Below are 22,180 nucleotides of genomic sequence, written 5' to 3'. Positions count from 1 at the left end.
TGTACTGAACTAAAATGTTTTCTTCGAGGGGTAGAAAACCAAATGGGTTTCCCATCTGGAATGTACCATCCATTTGAGACATTGATATTCAGATTCAAATTTATTCTTCCAAAAAAATCAGATTCAAAGCTTCTATGCATCTATGATGAGTCCTGATCAGTCCTTTAATTTGACCAACCAGCTCTCTCTCTCTCTCTCTCTCCAAATTCAAATTCAGAAACATGCATGAAATCCATTGATATGGTTTTCTCAAAAAATAAAAGAAGACAAATGGACGACCACGAGCTTTTGATACACGATGTTGCTTCTAGACTTATCCGTCCTTTGAATTTCTTTATATATATATATATATATATATATATATATATATATATATATATATATATATATATATATATATATATATATATATATATATATAAAGAAATTCAAAGGACGGATAAGTCTAGAAGCAACATCGTGTATCTGCCTAGTTGCCTACTACTTTTTGAGCTTACCCCAGACTACCACGAGTTCAGGTTATTTTTCTAATGCTGTAGATGTGTTCAGCATGGTTGGTTTGCTAAAAAATGACACTTTGGATCATATTTTTCTCCATAAAAAACATGACTTTTAAGCATTGAATATTTTTTAAAAATGTAGATCATCGATATTTAAATCTTATAAAAATCTACATGCATATCGGAATTGGACAATCCAAGAGTTAATTCCTATAAAATCAAGCAAGTAAAACACATCTATATGATCATATTTAAAAAAAAATAGAAAACCTCTTTCAAAGCCTGGTAGAGTGGCGGTAAGCTAGAAAAGTGGTAAGCGACTACTGCCTACTATATATTTAAATAAAGAGTGAGAAAAGGAGAGAGTGCTTCGTGATGGTATTGTACCACCGTAACTAGATTTATGCTCCAAAAGCAAAATCTAACCCTTGAATTATGTTTATTAATTTGATGTGTTAAATTGACTCAAATACGATGTTTTATACTATCTAACCCTTGTAAGCCGATGATTTTCATCATCTTCAAAATAAAATCTTATAACATATTAACCCTGATAAAAAAATCTAATATAGTAATTATCATGTTGAACACATTTGATTAGATTTACTATAGATCTAAACAAACAAGAGTGTTTAACACTATATGGTATCATGTTACGTAACCAACATGTACTTTTTAATGCTCTCTTTCTCTCTTTATATATATATAATACTTTTGTACCATGATACCATATGTCCGTATATACTCTTGTTTTAATAGACCTAACCACTAAATGCGAGATTTAGCCGTACATATGTGTCTAACATGGTTCATTTATTATATTATAAGACTTTATCATGTTTAATATACTGCAAAATGCCATTTTTGAGATGGTTAAAAATCAATGGCTCAGAATTCAAAAAGATAAAAGTTGTTTAAAAGGGTATCATTTGCTACCCTTGTGGGTAAGAAACCCTCTAATTGAAATTAACTCACAGAGGGAGATTGTTTTGACCTAATTTAACATTATGAACGTGTTTATGGACAAAATAGTAAGAATTGACTCTTGGTACATAGCTTTTTGATAAAAAATATTTTTTTTTGAGGTTTAAAAATTTGGTACATTATAGGCCGTTGATTTCTCTTAAAATCTGGCATACACTTAAAAAAAAAACATGATTCAAAGGTAAGTTTAATATGTAGATCACATTTGAAGGGTGAGATGTGAAAAAAAAACTGAAAAAAATAAAATTAATTATAATTTTTCACCAAAGGGATTCCTTACCCACGAGGGTAGCAAACATTTCCCCTATAAAATGGTATAAAACATCATGTTTGTGGTCGGAGATGGATAATAATTAGGGAAGAGTGGTTGTTAATGGTAATTGCAACAAAGATAAAAATGAGTAGGCTCGTCAATCCTAAAACCTCAAATGAAAGTCTTTTCCCCATGTTTTTCTTTTCTCACTTTGAGATATTACCGCCTTACTGGCAGTTCCAAAGCATCAAATCAGTTGGGTCTCGCCCATCATCTCGAGGAACAATCATGGGCGGAAAAGATGCTGCAGGCTGAGTATGCAACGTCGCTGCATAAAATGTGTGCTCATATGGTGGTTTTGTACTGTGATACCGTAGGGGTACATACTTTTGTTTGAATAGACCTAACCACCAAATGTGAGATCTAACCATATGCGTTTAGTATGGTTTGTTTATTATGTTAGAAGGCTTTATCACGTTTACTACACTGCAAGATGCCATTTTTGAGATGGTAAAAAATCAATCTCAAAATTCATAAAAATAAAAGTGATTTAAAAATAGTATAAAACATCGTGTTTGTGTCAACTTTAACACATGAAAACAGTCAACAGGACATGTTAAACATGATCCAAAAGTTAGATTTTTACTTTTGAGCTTAAATCTATGCAATTCAAGTATGTACTAACCTAAATTATTGTGGTACAATACCAATAATATATATATATACACACTAGAATATGAGAACTAATGTGTGAACCACAATTTTTATGAATTTTTTGTTTTTTTCTCTTGAATTTAACTGTACCGATGTGATCTACATGTTTGGTTTTATAAGAACCCGCTCTTGAATCATCCAATTTTGATGCATAAACGAGATTTTTTTAAGGCATTAAAATCAATGGCTCATAATCTTTATAAATATTCAAGCATTCAAAATTCATATTTTTTCATTGAAAATGCACGATGTAGTTGTTGATTCCTAGCAAATTCACCATGCTAAACACATCCACAAAGTTAGATTTGCAAAAAAAGTGTTGGAAATACCTATATTTTCTGTTCTAATATTTCAGTTCCCATATTCTCTCTCTCTCTCTCTCTCTCTCTCTCTCTCTCTCTATATATATATATATATATATATATATATATATATATATATATATATATATGAAAAGCTAGCTAGGGTTAGGCAGACCCCTACCAGATAACTTTTAAGTCCCATGTGGTAGAATTTGAACCTGGGCAGCTTGGCATAAGACCCTGCCCCTATCAGATAACTCTCTCTCTCTCTCTATATATATATATATATAAGCATCTTGGGTAAGTAAATCTAAGAGAGAGAGAGAGAGAGAGAGAGAGAGAGAGAGAGAGAGAGAGAGAGAGAGAGACTTATCGTTTACGCATTGGATGTTGGCGAAAATAGGATGGAGAATGAAAACTTACCAGAAGCAGCCATTTTTGCTCCTGATGAAGCTTGTGTTGATGTGGGTGGTCAGCGTTCTCCTTAGCCTATCGATGCCTATGATGAGCTCAGGCCGTCAGGTCGAAAGGTGAGTTGGACCCTTGAACCCAATATGAGAGAGAGCACCTTGGTTACACTCATCAAGCAACCATGCCTCTCTATTTATAGTGGGAGGAGAGTGGGTGGTTACATGCATGACATTCATGCATGTGAACCCTTCACATTTCATAATGAATGTAAACATAACATCCCACCCCACTCTCTTGCTTTACCTTTTGGTGTGCCCTGTGTCAAACCGAGTCACCTTCAGTTAGACCCGATCTAAAATGTCTAACATTCTCTCACTTGGCCCATTGAAATGAAAAGCACACACTCGAGTTTCTTTACTATTATCTCGATTCAATTTTGATGTGAGTTTACATGATACCCTGTATCACAAGAATGAATCATATGAATCATGAAGATGAACACCTCTATATGAGATGCTATATTTTCATGCACTACAATATTAATCATTTTTAGTATTTTATCATGTTAAGATTACCTTTATAAATGAGTTGGTCTCTAACTCATTCTATTGATTTTTTTAATATTGTTATTCTGCTATTCTCTCTACCTAAATAAGAGATATTTTATACAAAATCAACAATGAACAAAATCATAAGAATTCAATTTAGTTTCATAAATGTGATCACATATAACCATAATATATTATCATATATCAAAAGGAATCAAATAGACCCATCCCTATTATATATTGGGAATATAATCCTGGTGCTAGCCCTTTAGTAAGAGGATCTGTAATCATTTATTTTGTACTAACTGTATCAATATATACTAAATGATTATCAATCTTTTATTTAACAATAAAGTACTTTAACTCCATGTATTTACACGAGGTTGAACTCTTATTATTTGAGAAGGACACGACAACTTTATTATAAAAAAAAGAACTTCAGTGGTCTTTCAATAGAGTCCACAATCTTAAGACTCATAATGAAGTTTTTTATCCAAATGGCCTAAGATGAAGTCTCGTATAGAGTAATAAATTTTGCCTCCATAGTATGAGCTGCAATTATAAAGTATTTTTTGCTTCTCCATAGTAAACTTTCTACTGTCGAGACATCTTCATAAATCTGCTTTAGAGTATCTAATGACTTCTAGGTAGTCAACCTTTCTATAGGTCAACATATAGTCATCCGTTCCTTGCAAATAGTGCATAACCTTCTTCATTGTCTTTTAGTGCGCAATACCTTGATTGGACTGATATCTACCAAGCACTCCCACAATAAATGTGATATCAGGTCGTGTGCAGATCTACGCATATTGCAAACTTCCAATCACGGGAGTATGCAAGATGCTTGTCATCTGAGCCTTTTAATTATCATCTTGAGGATAGTGCTTTAAACTTAATTTATCCCCTTTCACTATGGGTGTCGATCCAAGAGAATAATTCTCTATCTCATATATTTTAATAACATTAAATGTATAATATTTTTTAAAGAGGCCAAGGACACCCTTAGTTCTATCATGACAAATCTCAATTCTAAAGACATATGAGGCCTCACCCATGCCCTTTATATCAAAAAGAGAGGAAAGACAATTTTTTGTCTCATGTCGTATACTCAAATCATTAGTTGCAAGAAGAATATTATCAACATAGAAAACCAAAATTATGAATTTACTCTCACTAGCTTTAAGGTATATACATTGATCAACACCATTTTCAGTGAATCCAGAATTCAAAATTACTTGATTGAACTTTTATACCACTGGTGGGAGGCTTGTTTAAGTTTATAGATTGATTTTTTTAATTTGAAAACTAAATTATTTGAATCATCTACACTGAAACCAAGAGGTTGTTGCATATATACCTCCTCTTTTAGATCCCTATTCAGGAAAGTTGTTTTCACATCCACTTGATGTAGCTCTAAATCAAAATGTGCTACGAGGGTCATGATTATTGTCAATGATTCCTTAGTTGAGACATGAGAAAAAGTCTCATTATAATCAATGCTCTCTATTTGTGTAAATCCCTTTGCAACGAGCCTAGCATTGTACCTTTTCACTCACCCTTTGGAGTCTGTTTTGGTCTTAAAGACCTACTTACAACCAACAAGTTTTACTCTATCAGGTTGAGGTACAAGATCTCATACTTGATTCTTTAGCATAGAGTCAAGCTTTTCTTTCATAGTATTGATCCAATGTATCGACCATTCACTTTCAATGACTTCTGCAAAGAAAGATTATCATCAATGTCTATAAAATCATTGTGCTCTTGTAAATATACCGTTTGAATGAATAACAGATTTTTTGATCCTCATGGACCTCCATAAAGGTGCTACAGGTGATTCAAATTAAACATTTGCATCCTGTTATTGTTTCCTATCCTCATTAACTACTTGATATACTTGGGATTGATGTTCATTGACCAAATTTTTCCTAGCATCATTTAAAGGGACAATAATTAGAAAACTAGGTCTTTTTCTTTAACAGGTATGAAAACTAAATCTTGTAATTCCTCAAATTTAAAACATTGAGATGCATATATCCCAACAAAACTATTTTTAAGAAATCTTATTTTATTTATTTTCACTATATGTAGTGTATGAGATGGACAGTAAAACCTAAAGCCATTTGATTTTTCTGGATAACCAATAAAAAATTAACTAGTCATCTTAGGATCAAAGACTTTTATATGTGGGTTATATAACTTAACTTCAGTTGGATATCCCTATATATGCATATATGATAAGAAAGGTTCCTTACCAGTGCATACCTCATAAGGAGTCTTTTGGAGAACCATCGTAGAAACCTTGTTCAATATGTACATTGTTGTCCTAAGAGCCTCACCTCACAAGCGCAAGAGAATGTTTGAGTGATTCAACATCGCTCAAACCATTTTCTTAAGCGTACGGTTTCTTTAGTTACATCATTCTGGTAAGCACTATGAAGCATGGTGTATTGAAGTACAATGTCTTTCTCTTTTAAAAATTACGCTAATGGCCCTTTCTTTTGTCACATCTCAGTGAAACAACCATAATATTTGTCACCTCTATCAGACCTAACCACTTTATTAACTTTACAGATTTTTTTCTCTGCTTCTTTCTTGATGTCTTTGAAAACCCGAAAGACTTTAGATTTTTTAAATAATAAGTAGAGATAATATACCATGAGTAATCATCTATAAAGGAGATAAAATATTTTTCACCCGTATAACACGGAAAAAAGGTCCGCAAACATCCGTATGCACAATCTCTAATTTTTTATTATTGTGTTTGATATCTTTCTTGTATGTGTTAGACTACTTAGCCTTTATACAGTCAACACATGATTCAATATCCGTGAAATCAATGGATCCAAGAATACCTTCTTTCATAAGTCATTGGACTCTCTCTTTTAAGATGTGTCATAACCTTCGATGATAAAGCAAATATGATTGATCATCCTTTAGACCACGTTTATTGTCAATCATTGTATTCTCAATAGAGTGGGATTCCTAGATTTAGAATTTGATTTTCAAACGATATAAACCATCACTCACATATGCAGAATCAACATAAATAATTTTTTTAACAATATTAAGTTTGAAGTTTTCAAACTTAAAAGCAAAACCGCTTGGTAGGTCCCAACATTCTTGACATGCGAACACATCTTGTTTTATGAGAATATGCTTTTTTCATGCTCTATTAGTTCTCTTTTGTTTAGAAATGCCTGCAAGGAGTTAACAATATGCATTGTGACACTAGAATCAATCAATCAACTATGCAATAGAACATGAACTAAATTACATTCATGAGAAATAAATGACTCGTTACCTTTATTCTCAAGCTATTTCTTATGCTTCAAGCAGTCCATCTTCTTATGTCTCTTCTTTTTGCAGAAAAAACACTTTATAGAATAATCTCCTGCATGAGATTTGGCTTTCACTTGAGAGTTTGAACTCTTCTCAGAGGTTTTCTTCTTGTTCATCTTCTTGAAGGAACCCTTCTTTACCCCGGCCTACATTTTTCATGATGAAAAGTCATATGTGTACTCAACACCTTCTCACTCTTTAATCTTTCTTTCTCTTCAACACACTTGGTTAAGAGGTCATTAAAGGATCAATAATCAATATGTGTGCCATAAGAGATGTTGAAGGGTTTGTATTCAATTGGCAATGAGATCAAACTCAGATGGTCTAGAAAAGAATTTGAAATGATAAACTTCATGCCATTCAACTGAGATGCAATATTTTTCATTTCCAAGATGTGCAATCAGATATGACTATCACCAGAATATTTCATAGACACCAACTTGGACATCAAGGTACTGACTTTAGCCTTATTAGAACTGATAAACTGAGCCTCAATGACTCTAAGGAAATCCTTCATTGTCCTTTAGTGAGGGATGACACCTCGAATGCTATTTGTCACTCTTGATTGCAAAAGAAATAGGTTAAGTTTATTCGAGTGCTCTCACTTCTAAGAGGTAGGTTGTACAATGCTATATAAGAGTGAGATGTTTGTCAATTCTAAGAGCCAAATCTAGGTCTATGTAACCCATAGTAAACAACACTATTTCTTTCCAATCTAAAAAATTAGATCCATCTATGATAGAGATATTATTAGAATCGTCAATGATAAAATAACTTGATACTGCAAGTATGAAAGGAAAATACCATATAAATGCTCAAACGAGACGCTTGTTGAAAAGGTAAAAATTGAGATCCTTTATTATTTACTTTTTCTGAGACAAGCATAATAAGGTCATTATTGTTTCACTTTGGTGGAAATGACACTCAAAGCTGATTCATCTCCTCAATTCTCAAGGAATTGACTTCAATTGGTGAAACTAGTAGATCATGTAACCAGAGGCAATTCAACACTGTACCTTTGGATATAAGCATGCTTCATAGGTTGGTATACACAACTACTATTATACCCTGTGTGAATTTGCAACACAATGACCTTTATTTAAGTAGAGTCATTGTTTTATAAAGTCGCACACAATCACAATACTGAATCTTAACACGGTCCAAATAATTCTCAATCAACATAACTCATATCACTTTGGTGATTGCATGAGTCAGTTAATCGAGATCTTTTATAATAAATATATTTGTATTATAGATCATGCTCATGCACACATGTTAATGCATGTATATTCATGACAAACTATTATTAAAAACATAAATTCATGCTTCATCTCATATGCATAAATAAAATTTTGATGAAACACATCACATATATCATGAATTTAGTCATAATTCATGCTTAAATATTATGATAACTGAAAACAACATAAAATGTATGCAAGAGTCATGAAAAAGTCATGCATCCATGTAATAAATACACATAAAGCATGAGAAAATGATAAAAACATGCTTTTACAAGTAATACCTGAGGTCCCCATATTGGAACCAACCAAAAAGTACTCTAAATCGGTCTCAAACGGCCTTGAACCGGTCAACAAAGGCCTTGAACCGGTCTTAGAAGTCGAACCAGTCTGAAACATGTATTAAAGCCTATAAACCCCTAAAAACGAATGAGAAAACCACTGTTCTTTCTCAAATATAAGAAAATAAGGTCTTCTTATGTGGGAACTAGTGAAGAACCGATCTGGAACTGCTGACCGGTCCACCCTGAAACAGTAATGGATCTTGGTCCAGGTCAAAATGGATCAAGCTTAGAGTCGTTTCAGATCCAGACCTGGTCACAATGGTTCAAGCTTAGAGTTGATCCAAATCTAGACTTGGTTAACTGGATCTCGAGTTAGATCAATGATCCAAACCTTATCCGGATCTAGATCTAATAAAAATGGGTCTCGGGTCAAATCCCTCAATCCAGACCTGATCTGAATCTAGACCCAGTCCAAACTGGATGCCAGGTTGGATCTTATCTCTCTACACCTGATTTGAACCCAGTCCAAACCGAATATCGGGTCAAATCCAGATCATGGATTCAGTATGAATCCAGACCTGGTCTCAATGGGTCTCGGATCAAATTCGAACCAAATCACATTAGATCAGTTTCAGAACCAAACCTAGAACGCCCAATAGGTTTGGATTCGGTTTGGGTACCGACGGGGTGGGCAATGACTCGATTCAGCAGGACTCACCATATATATATATATTATAATGGGTTTGAATCTGCCCCGAGTTGGATCTTTCACTGTAGCTTAAATGTTACACTGAAAACCCGATGTTTCACGTTGTGAAATGTCGAGTTTCGCCCCCTCCCCCGGCCTTTCGACCACCGGCCACCAGCGTCTGGAAAAAAATCCCAAACCAAAAAGAGTTTTAGTTTTTCTAGGAATCGACCCCCACCCAACTACATCCGGCCTCTGCCACCAGTCGTCACCAGCGACGGTCAGCGCTGAGTGACTTCAGCGTCGGTCAACCACTAATGGCTAGCCCCCGACGTCATGGCGGTTTGCGGCGCCGATAGACCCCAATGACTATGGATGGGGTTCCACCGCCCCACCACATGATACTTTTGGGATTACAATGGCCACCACCGAAGGAGCGGCCGGCCTCAACCAGCCAACGATGATGACCGACCTTAGGCGGTCGGCCGTCACTCAACACGATATGATCCAGACTCTCAGTGTCTTGAAGCATCTGTTATGGTGGCAGGGGCATTGAGGGCATTCCTTAAGGAGGGCACCGAAAGACCCAGTTGTCTCGGGGATACCAACGAGCCTGATTGACGGAGCTGAGCATCGCCTCCACGAGGAGGTAGCAATAGCTACCTGCCCGTAGGCGGTGATGCACCCGCCACCTCCTTGCCCGTCACCGTCCGACATCCCAAAGACCGAACGGGAGTCCGGCGAGAGAAAAAGAAAAACCGGAATGAATTTTTTGGGCAAGTATTCGATAGAGTGCGCCAACGCACCCACACGCGCAACGACAATGTGGAGAGTGGACTCATAACCCAATGTTAGCAAAAACTGCATGGAGAACAAAAACTTAACAGAAGCGGCCATCCTCGGTTCGAACGAAGCTTGCGTTGACGTGGGTGATCAATGTTCTCCTCGACCTATCGACGCCCACGATAAGCCCAAGCTGTGAGGTCGAAAGGTAATCTGGACCCTTGAACCCAATGTGAGAGAGAGCACCTTGGTTACACTCATCAAGCAACCATGTCTGTCTATTTATAGTAAGAGGAGAGTGGGGGTTACATGCATGACATTCATGTGAACTTTTCATATTCTATAATGAATGTGAACTCTTCACTTCAAAGGAACAGCCCACCCACTCTCATGCTTTACTTTTTGATGTTCCTGTGCCAAACTGAGTTACCTTTCACTTGGACCCGATCCGAACTATCCAACATTGGAGAGACAAAGGTTTAAATTTTAAAGTCGACTAGCTGAGTGTTATATCACCATGGTATGGCTTTTTTATCCTTTTGTTAACCACAAAATGAAAAATAGATGCATAAGGGGAAAAAACAGTCAAAATAATTAATCAGCTTAGCTGATTGATAACATAAACCGCCTACGACTGGTCAGAATAAAAAGCCACATTGTGAGTGCCAAGTACCCAGTTTGACTATGCACATGGTTTATGGTCATCCACAAAAAGAAAAGTTACTGCTCATGTGATGGATTACCACCATCACATGTTAGCAACCTAGCTGGAGACTTTGCTTTCTCGTGAACAGTAAAGTCTTACATGTCACTCTGGATAGCTGATTCAGCATAAAGCATTCAAGTTGAAGGACATCGAGAGAGAAATTATCCCTGATAGGCAGGCTGAACATATTCGCTGAGTTTTAGATATCATCGTGGCACCTCTCGGCTCATAACTACGGGTGTTAACGGGTTGGATTTACCCAGACCCGACCCGTACAAAACCCTAAAGGGTTTGGGTATAATGATAAATGAGAAGACCCGATTAAGAACCGGGTCCGTACCTGAAAGTCTGGTTAATATATGGAGCTGGGTATAGTTTGTGAAATTTTATGCCAGACCCAGGCCGGACGGGAGTTCTGATTAAGACCCGCAATTTTTCAATGTAAAAAAATATTATTTTACAAAGTATGGCATGAGTCTGGTTCATGTAGTTCTTATCGGGTCCGGGTATGGTTTCTATTATAATGGGTTTGATTAGACCCGAGTCCGGACCTGATACCATACCGGAAAATCGGGGTCAGGTCTGGTTCCACTTGAGTCCAAACCAAACCCGACCCATTGACACTCCTACTCATAACTAGGGGTGTCAACAGGTTGGGTTTGGTTCAGACCCACGTGGAATCATACTTGGACCCGATTTTCGGGAATGGTATTGGATATGAACCCAGGTATAATCTGGCCCACTATAAGAAAGACCAGGACCCAATAAGAACCAAACCCAGACCATATCCGGTAAAATCATTTTTTTTTCATTTTTACATTGACAAATTGCAGGTCATAATTGGAACTTGGGTCAGGTCCGGGTCTGGTATAAAATTTCACAAACTAGACCCAGGTCCATGTATTAATCAGACCTTCGGGTCCGGACCCAGGTCTTAATCGGGTCTTTTGATTTATCACCTGCACCCTATAGGGTTTGATTCAGATAAAGTCCGGGTAAACCAGGCCCGTTGACACCCCTACTCATAACACAACTTCCAAACCAAAGTGATGGCTTCTACCCATTATCAAACAAGCCCCAAAAAAGTTTCTTGGATACTTATAGATACTCAAAGAGGATCTGGTAATCTATATGAAAAGCCAAAGGCTGACTGTTTGTAATTTGCATCTCCTGTAACATCTCTATCATGTCTGAAAGTTCTTTCGGTTTGCTGTTAGCAGATAATTTATGAATGGGAAAGTATGAAGGAGCTCCTAAGTAGCATGATAAACATCAATTCATGACTTGGACCCCTCCCATCCTGAAGTTATGATTAGAGAGCATGCCTGATGTTGGTAGATTCTATTGGTGGCCACTTACGCAATTCAGAGTCTTCAGACAGTGTGGACCTTTCCATGAATATTATTGCATGATTGTTTTACACCATGGTGGGGAGGGTCAATGGCACTTTCATATGAAAACTGCATGAAACAAATGGGCGCTTAGGAGAACCATTTTGTCACCTGATTGCAAGCATGAGAAAGTTGGGCCCTGAAATTCAGATTCATTTTAGATAAAGATCCCCAATCGACAGAGAAATGGCCTTGTGACTTTAATTCTCTAGAGAAAGTGACTCAATTTCACTGGCAAAGTGCAAGCGAACACTCACAAAGAGCAGACCATAAGTAATTCTGAATTATGGATCTCATTATAAAATATTCTGCCCGTTCCAGAGCATCTGTTCAAACTTGACGAGTAGGGCATTTGGCCAATTTTGTACAATATTGGAAACTTGAAGCAAAACCTACACTAGCCAACATTAGCTAAGCATGGAACATGATCCTATGCCTGAGTGCAGGAATCAAGGGCCATACAACAATTTATTATCACCAACAGTAATCTGCATCTTTCCATCGATAAAAGGGAAAAAACAGTAATCTGCATCTTGTCAGGTAGGATGGAGGACCAAGTAAGACTAGCCAAATTAAGCACTCTACATTTACGATGAAAATACAAGTGACTCAAACTGTGCAAAGAATGCTCATTTAGGAAAACTGATGCAAATAAGGCCCAGTAGACTGGGAAGCAATTACTTGGACCACCTTCCATTATGTGATGCCCATTAATTAACTAGTCAAGTTCAGAAAGACTCCTGCAGACGCTAAAGATGCATCTATCAGGGAATGTACATATATATATCAGAAAGAAAAAGATATCATGTGAAGTAGATTAATTACAGATATAATCATTCCACATTGCATTTGCAATTGAGTCTCGCAGTTGTGATGCAATCTCCTCCTCTTCCATCTTTTGATTGGCATCTGCTGGCTCTTGGTTCTCAGGCATGGCCACTATTTCTCCTCCATGTTCTTCCTTCTCCTCCTTGTACTTAATAAAGATCCAGTCATCCTTCGCCTCCATGCGTATGTGATTATGTATGACACATGCAGCTATGACCACCTTCACCTGTGTTTTGATGTGGTAAAGAGGCTCGGTCTTCAAAATGGGGAAGCGTGCTTTTAAGACCCCAAAAGCTTCTTCAATGGAACTTCTCAATAATGAATGGCGATAGTTAAATAACTCCTTTGGGTTTTCAGGAGCATGATCATCCGTAAATTCACTTAGACAATAGCGAACACCATCGTATGGGGCAAGAAGACCCTGCATGTTCGGGTATTCGCCATCAACGAGGTAGTATTTGCCTACAAGTAAGAGTTTATGTTATATACCGTGACAAACTACCAACTTGAATTACATGCGAGAAATATATGGTACCTTCAGGGATTGCAAGTTTATCAGACCTTGTAAGTGCTGAATGTAGTACATGCGAGTCTGTTACAGACCCTTCCCAACCAGCCAAAACATACTGGAAACATAAATCAAACGAACAAGCAGCCATAACATTTTGGGAGAAAAAGCCATTTTTATTACGAAATGGATCTCTCTCGTCAACACCAACTGCAGCAGGTATATGTATCCCATCTATTACACCAACACAATCCTAAAAACAATTGAAATGTGAGATTATGATAAGAATCACAGACCATGACCATTATACTAAAAACTATTGATTACCTTGAAATATGGATAGAACCTAGGATCATTAGCGATTTTGAAGGGGGCACCAGAATTTGGAGGCCGGAAAAAATGTGGAGCAAGTGCAACAACCGCATCCAAAACCGTATGAAAATAGCGGCTAATTGTTTCACCAGAACGATTAAACCGCTTTTGAAGAACTCGATTGCGTTCGTTGTGACCTATTATATATAGGAAAGTTGATACCTGCTCTTTGATTGGTATTGATCTTGTGTTACGCAACAATCCTTTTGCTGCTAATATTTTGCATAGCTTCTTAAAGACTGGTTTATCCATACGTAGATCCTCATGAGATTGCACATCGTGAACATCAAGAATTTCATCCCTCAAACCTTCATCTTTAAATGCTAAATCTTGACATGGTTCTTCCGATGGAAAAGATTCATTATACCAAGCACCAACATTAGCAACCGCAGCAGCTGCGATGGTTGCAGCTGCTACTATTAGATCATCTGTATCATCATCCGAACAATTCATTGTAGTTCTGTCATCTATCATTGCATAAAGAGAATTTAGAGTTTACACAAATAATGGAAAAGTTAGAACATTATTTTAGCATCAATAAATTACCAATACAAACACATCCAAAAGATAAGATATGTCACAACCAACTCACAAATAACATTATACATCCCATCCTGATAGGTCATGAGCATAACTGCCAATTTGTGACCAAGAACAAGCCAACAGCATCCATATTATATGCAAAAGTGATCAAGAACAACCCCAACCCAAACGAGAAAAAAAGGAAGAAGAATAAGCATATTTTTCATAAGCAGTTCAAAATCACCTAGCTATATCAGCACAGAATTATCAACATATTTTTCATGCCAAACAAAGGATTATCAACTGACAGCAGTATTGTGAAAAGCGTTGAGGCGTAGCAAGGCGCTCCACCAAAATCTGAGGCGAGGCGTAAGCCTCGAGGCGTAAAGCGTAAGCCTCGAGGCGTAAAGCGTAAGCCTCGAGGCGTAAAGCGTAAGCCTCAAAGTTTTTTTTTTAAAACTTAAAAAAACTATAAAAAATATCTAAAATTATAAATAAATAAAAAATTCTTTATTGATGAAGCAATAACCAACAAGAAATAAAAAATCTCAAATAAATACTGAAAAAATATGAGATTAACATGTAAAAATAACATTAATGCAACAACTTGATCTATGTAAGTATCTAAGAAATAAAACATGAGCATTCATTAAATAAAAATTAACATTAACAACGAAATGCATATTAGCATTAACAATATCATGTCATAATTAGAAAATGCATTTTAGCATTAAGAACCAAATGTTAATATATATATATATATATATATTTGAAAATGCATGTTTTCATTTCCATATATATAGGGTTGTGACTGCATGTAATTGCATGACTTGATTTTGCCACTAAAAGGGTTTAACGTCACATTCTAGAAGAGATTATTGCTCCTACGAAATTGAATACATTGAACAAGTTGACACGGTGATATTAATTTTCTGTGAAACGAAGCAACTAATCTCAATGACTTCATTAACGTGGTTGCTTTGAGTGTCTATTAGACTGCAAATTGGTGAACCTGCTACTAAGGGTGTCAATGGATTGGGTATGACCCGATCCTGACCCATATTGGATCTTATAGGGCCAGGGTTTGGTTGCAAAGAAGGGATTCTGATTAATTATTCAGGTTGGAGCCATGAGGTCCGATTATTATATGGGTTGGGTATGGTTTATAAAATTTTATACCAAACCAGGTTTGACCGGAGTTTCGGTTAAGATTCTCAAATTTTCAATGTAAAATAATTTAAAATATTATGTTGCCAGGTATGTGATGAGTTGTGGAGCCTGATTCAGAGTTTTTCCCTTGCAGAAAGGGGGGTCCGAGGGCTCCCCCCCCCCCGGCGCGGGTCCCGCTATGGGCTTATGTTTGAGACCCGGTTTCTTATGGATCAGACCCGATCTTAGAGATAACGATGAAGACACTCTATAATATCATCCATTGTGTGATTTAGTGCATAGGAATTTTTACCTGAACATTGCGTATGTAAGTTTGACTCCACAATGGCTCAAAAACAAGATTGGAAAATCTCAGAACGGTAAGATTTTCAATGATGTTTCTTCCCCGTAAATGATCGATTCTAAAATAAGTTGGGAAAGGCATGAAAACATACTACATATATTTTAGCTTTTGTTGAATAAGGCTCCAGTTAATTCAAGCAATAATCTACTAAAGAAAAGATGAATAGGCACACTTGAAATAATAACAAGCCAACAGGATATAGACCTGTATATAAGTTTCTCTTCAAAATTTGAAAGAAGGGACTGTGTCAACACAAAGGAAGACTGCAAATCAAAGCCAAAAGGCTTCTCAATTATTACTTTGTTCCAACCTCTTCTAGTTTGAGCATTCTAAGCCAATGATGATGCAACATCCAGAAGTGCCTCTTGTGGAACAAATAGGTAAAATATCCGATTGGCTTCAGAGTGACCCTAGAAAGCAAAGAATAAACAAAATTCCAAAATTCGAGGCGTGTACTCCTCGGCTTGAGGTGCGCCTCGCCTCGAGGCATGCACCTCAAGACGTATGAGACGCACGCCTCGGGGCTTTTGCGCTTTGTACATGCGTCTCAAGGCATAAAGCCCCTCGCCTTGAGGCGCGTTTTTAATAACACTGACTGATAGGCTTCACACCTGCTACTTTGATCAAGAGTCATTTCCTGCTACTTTGACCATGCTGAACACATCCATGGGGTTAGATTTGGTCAACATGACCTGACCCTACGAGTTTCCATATATGTATATATATACACTTGTTACTTTCCATTAGTACCCTAGTATCTAGTAGATCCATTGATTTTCAGCATACAAATGTGATCTCCATAGTTTATTTTGTAGAGGACACATACTAGATTAGGTTAATTTGATGTTTAGACAGGCTTCCAAAGGAATGTAAAAATCAATGGCTCATATTTTACCAAAATGTCACAATTAAAAAGTCAATTTTTAAATCAAAACAATTAGATCATTAGCAGGTTTCTTAGTAAGTAAACCACTCTAAACACATCTATAGGGTCTGATTAAGCAAATAACACCCACAACTCACTTCCCACTACATAACAGATATATATATATATATACATATATATACATTTGTCAAACAAAAAGTTGTAGCCACTTCCATAAAGAAAGTGTTAGAAAAGTAGAACTAGTGGATGACAAGTCTACAGCTCTGCAGGCTGGGAGCTTTTCCAATAAAGTGAACAAGAAGATAGGAAATTACAAATCCAGTTATCTAATTAAAAGGACCTCGGTGGCTTTTCAAGAGCTGCAGAAAAGAAAACCTCCCTGTGATCTTTATCTAGCTTTGGAACGGTTACCCATTTATGCTTCCTGTACCTAAGCTGTAAAAAGATTTCATGATAATCATTCAAGTCCTCATGTAAACAGAAAAAACTATCTATCCAAAGCAACCCTCCAGGCCTCAAAACCCAATCCCAAACATATATGACAAAATCCAAGAGCTTAAAATCTATCCAACCATCAAGAAAACGTGTTGTATGGATAATATCCAATGTATTGTCAAAGAATGGCACCACTTGATTGATGGTCAAGTAAAGTGGGAACAGGCCTCTAAGGGCAATCATCTCATTGAAGGGAGATCTGAGATTGATGGTAGCCCAAACAATTGTAACATTGAACTCCTGCATCGTGGCAGCAAAAGTCCCTGTCCCAACACTGAAATCCAGTCCTACCCTGATCTCCCCAGGCTTAATTTCCAAGACATTGGATATAAGACTGTATCAGTCAAAGCATTTGAGTTGTTGCCCTTGGTCATCCACCTTGGCATTTCGTGACCACCAAGATCAAAGCAATCTGCACATTTGAAGAGCCCCTTAAGAGACCGATTGCTAGATAGACATGTAAAATTCCTGCAAATGTAATCTCCAACGCACATTTCGATTATCCAGTGTCCTCCACATGGATTCATTAATAGGCAACGACTTTGTATAAAACGGAGGTGCCTGTGCAAGGCATTTTCTTCGCGGCAAAGGATCACACCCATGTACCATCAGCCTCTGAGGCTGTTTCCAATCCCTACAGTAGTCACCAACATCATAGTGTTGGACTATGGATCGGGTGGGAAACATAGAGTTTCCATTGTGGTGGGATCAATTACCATTTTGAATTACATGGTAGTTATGGTAACCTCCCACATTTCCCACTATTTAGAGACCACGGACGTTTGATGAGAGCATGTGATATTGGTTTCTCTCCCTCTGGGGTTCAAAGGGTCCTGCTCTCCTCTCGACTTCAAGGCCTGGGTTCATCGAGGGCATCGATTGGTTGAGGAGAACGCCGACAACCCACATCCACCGAAGCTTCCTTCAGATCGGTAATGGCCACTTCTGGTAAGTGGCGCTCCCTTTATGTTTTTTGCTAACATTGGGTCATGGGCCCACATTACGCATGTTTGGGGTGTGGGTGCGCCAACGTCTATGGGGTGCTGGCCAAAATATTTTATGTTGGTGGTCATCTCTTCTACCTCGTCGGATTCTCGCTTGAAGTTTGGAAAGTCGGTGATGAAGGGGGAGAAATTGACCAAAGCACCAACGCTTGCTGGTCAATAGTTGTCGTTGTCGCTGTCGCTGCCACCGCCCCCCTTGCCCCCCAAGTGGTCGGTGGTGGTCGCCGCGGTCAAGTAGGGATGTCGTATAACCGGGTTATTAGCCGGGTTCTAGGAGCCCCCAAGGATACCCGTAACCCGACTTCGTAGCCATCAGGAGGTCGGGTCAGGCTTTATCGAGCGATAGTTGAATGTCTGAGGCTAGCCGTCGTCGGTGACAACTCAGTCCAATAGCCCCTGGCAGCCGCCAGAGGCTGCCAGCCGCAGCAAGCCCTAGGCTGGATGCTAAGTCACACGGACTCGGCTATAAGGTCGATGGACCCACGTCGACACGCCTCGACACGGGTGCGGACACGAACACGATCAACGCACCGGAGCCGAGTCCGTCCACATTTTGGACTCGATCAACTTTGACCGAATCTATTTTTGTCCATTTTTTAGGACAAAAGACGTATAAAAACTAAAAAAAAATCGATCTTTATATATATATATATATATATATATATATAGTCGTGTCCCCGTGTCCAAAATTTTTGAAATAGCTCTGCACCCGCACCCATGTGACATAGGTTGGATGTTAGTTGTCGACGGGTCACCGTGAACGACAATGACAGACTGCCAGTAGCTACTGTCTACAGATGGTGGAGGGGGGTCGAAGTCCCATCCAAATCTAGTGGACCCGATGGCAGCCAGAGGTGGCGAAGCCTAGGCGGAAGGGGATCAACCCCATCCGAACAAGTTTCCACCGCCAACAAACTACCCAGGATACCGGTGGCTAGTCGTTGCCGACGGCACATGGGGTCAGCCGCCGAAGGCAGCCGCAGATGACAGTGGTAGGATAGAGGAGGGATGGTGGCGCAACCCTGAGAAACCGAAGGGTTTTTGACATAGTTTAAAAACTCGTCGGGTCAACCCAGTGACTCGATTGGCTCAGCCCAAATCGCCCAGTCACTGGGTCAAAAACGAGTACAAACTCATTTTCAACAAAACACGATCGAGTCACCGAGTTGACCCAGCCGAGTCATGGGACGAGTCAGCCGAGTCATGGACGAATCAGCTGAGTCATGCATATATATTCATATATAATATATTATATATAATTACATATATTATATGAAATATAATATAAATATTATGTATATTATATAAAAATATGATTATACATATATTAATAAAATTATACACTAAATACATTATAAAAATATAAAGTTAACATAACTCAGCCAAGTCACCGAGTCACACGTCATTCAAAGACGAGCTGAGTGACGAGTCAACGAGTTTTACAACCATGGTTTTCGGTTTCAGGGAAGGGGTTTCGTCAGGTTCCACTGTAGCAAGCTACACCGGATTGCATCCCTGAGGCAGACCCAATCCGGATCCGAACATGTTTCTGACTAGATCGGTTCTGAGCCCGGCCCCGAGGGCCCTAATTCGAAACCAGACCCAATAAGTGGGTTTCGTGTGGACCGGTTCATAACCCGATCCGGACCCGGACCCGTTACGGGTTCCGAGTGAATCGCGTCCTTACCCATCCCAAGTGGGACCCGATCCAAACCTGTTACGGTTTTTCAGGGTGGATCGGGTCTGCACCCATTCCACGGGGGGACCCGATCCCGACCCAAACTCGTTCCAGGTTTCTTGGTGGATTGGGTCAATGCCCGATTCAGTCTGGACCTAGTCCTGAGACCTGGACCCACTTAATGGGGTTTTGAGTGGACTGGGTCTGAGCCCGAGCCATTGCGACCCGGTCTAAGACCCATTATTGTTTCAGGGTGGACCGGTTCAGCAACCATGGATCGAAGCAGGTCCAGAATCGGACCCATCCAGGGCAAAACCGATTATGGAACTGATTCGGTCCTTCAGAGACTTATTCAGGAGTTCTGAAAACTGGTTCTAGGGTTTTTGGAACCGATACAGGTATCCTGGAAATCGGTTTAGTGGTTTCTGGGACTGGTTCATGCATTATGAGACTGGTTTTGACCTTTTAGGGACCGATTCATGCATCCTGAGACCGGTTTTGAGGTTTCCAAAATTGGTTTAAGGCATTTTAAGACCGGTTCCATAGTTTTTAGACCGCTTCAGAGCCTTTTTTGATCGGTTTCAGACGGTCTTTCACCGGTTATTGCAAGAAGATACCCTGTTTTCATGTAACAGTGAAAGAACAAGAGTTTTCTCATTCGATTTTAGGGGTTTAAAGGCTTTTGTGCATGTTTCGGACCAGTTTGAGGCTGTTTTAGACCGTTTTGGGGTATTTTCTGGTCACTTCCAACACTAGGACCCCAGGTATTACCTGTAGCAGCATACCTTTTTCATTTTGCTCATGCTCTTATATGTAATTTTAAAATAAATGCATGACATTGCATGCATTTTATGTTGTTTTATGTTATCCATGATATTTAAGCATGAATTATAACTGAATTCATTATATATGTGATATGTTTTATCAAAATTTCATTTGTGCATATGAGATCTAGCATGAATTTGTGTTTTTGATGTTATAATACATAGTTTATCATGAATATGCATGCATTATGATGATTGTATAAGCATGCTTTGCATGTTAATATAATTACGGTAAAAGATCTTGATTAACTGACTCATATAATCACCAAGATCTGAGTTGTGTTGATTGAGGGTTCTTTAGATCGTGTTGAGATAAAATTCAATATTGTAACTGCGTATTATGGATCGGGTCCAACCTGATATGACCCGGTTTGACAAGAGTCTATCCAGGGAAATGTAGAGTTTCCGTTATAGTGAGATCGATTAGCATTTTGAATTGCATGGTAGTTATGGAAACCTCCCACATTTTCCACTATTTAGAGACCATGGACATTTGATGAGAACTTGCAATATTGGTTTCTCTCTCTCTCTGGGGTTCATGGGTCCTGCTCTACTCTCGACTTCAAGGCTCAGGCTCATCGAGGGCATCGATTGGCTGAGGAGAACGCCGACAAGCCACATTCACCGAAGCTTCCTTTGGATCGATAATGGCTGCTTCCGGTAAGTGAAGCTCTTCCTTTATGTTTTTCACCAACACGTAGTTCATGTACTCCTCCAAATCTTTCTCCATCTTCACCGAGAAACAAGCATGGCCAATACTAGTGAATATCCCATTGGTTCCTATGAAATTCTGCCTCCCCAACTTATTCGGAGTAACTGTTACATACTTCCTTATCTCCTCATTGAGGAAAAACTCAGCATCCATACCTTGTTGGCTTTTCCCATCAATCCTCTCCTTCTGCCTCGAAAATTCACCCACACCATCCCAAATCTCACTGCTTCCCAAAGACCCATGAATCTATTCCAGGCGCCCCAACACTTCCGCAAGCAAAGAGCCATATCCGGCTTTATCGATTGTCATTTCTGATGAAACATCATCCGAAACGTTCCGAACCGACCGCAGTTCACCCCCAATCATCCTCAAAACAACGCTCACGGCTTCCCCCACCTTCCGAAGCTCGGCTGGCCCGCCGAGAGACCCACTACTCTCGCTCAAATACGCTCGGCGGCACAGAACGTCCGCAACCGCCGATATCGAAGCTCAAAGAGAACACATTCGACACTGTTACGAAGCTAAGGACTAAAGTAAACGCCCCAAACACGTAGATTACCCAACTCCCCCCTCTCCTCGCTCTAAACCCCTGCAGAAGATTCGGATTCTGCACCACTAACAACAGATGAATAAACCCTAACCCTAATTCAAACCCTCATTACACGTTCACACTAAAAAAAACCCAAATTGAAGC

The 22,180-nt window shown here is 38.7% G+C and overlaps 1 pseudogene; it reads right to left on the bottom strand.

Annotated features, from left to right (window-relative positions):
• Positions 1–17,103: 17,103 nt before the first annotated feature.
• On the bottom strand, positions 17,104–21,639 carry LOC149833167 (putative methyltransferase At1g29790; annotated as a pseudogene).
• Positions 21,640–22,180: the final 541 nt, after the last annotated feature.

This window comes from Nuphar pumila, chromosome 7 (assembly GCF_984573655.1).
Source record: "Nuphar pumila chromosome 7, dmNupPumi1.hap1.1, whole genome shotgun sequence".
Lineage (NCBI taxonomy): Eukaryota > Viridiplantae > Streptophyta > Magnoliopsida > Nymphaeales > Nymphaeaceae > Nuphar > Nuphar pumila.
This window is presented reverse-complemented; position numbering and strand designations above follow the sequence as displayed.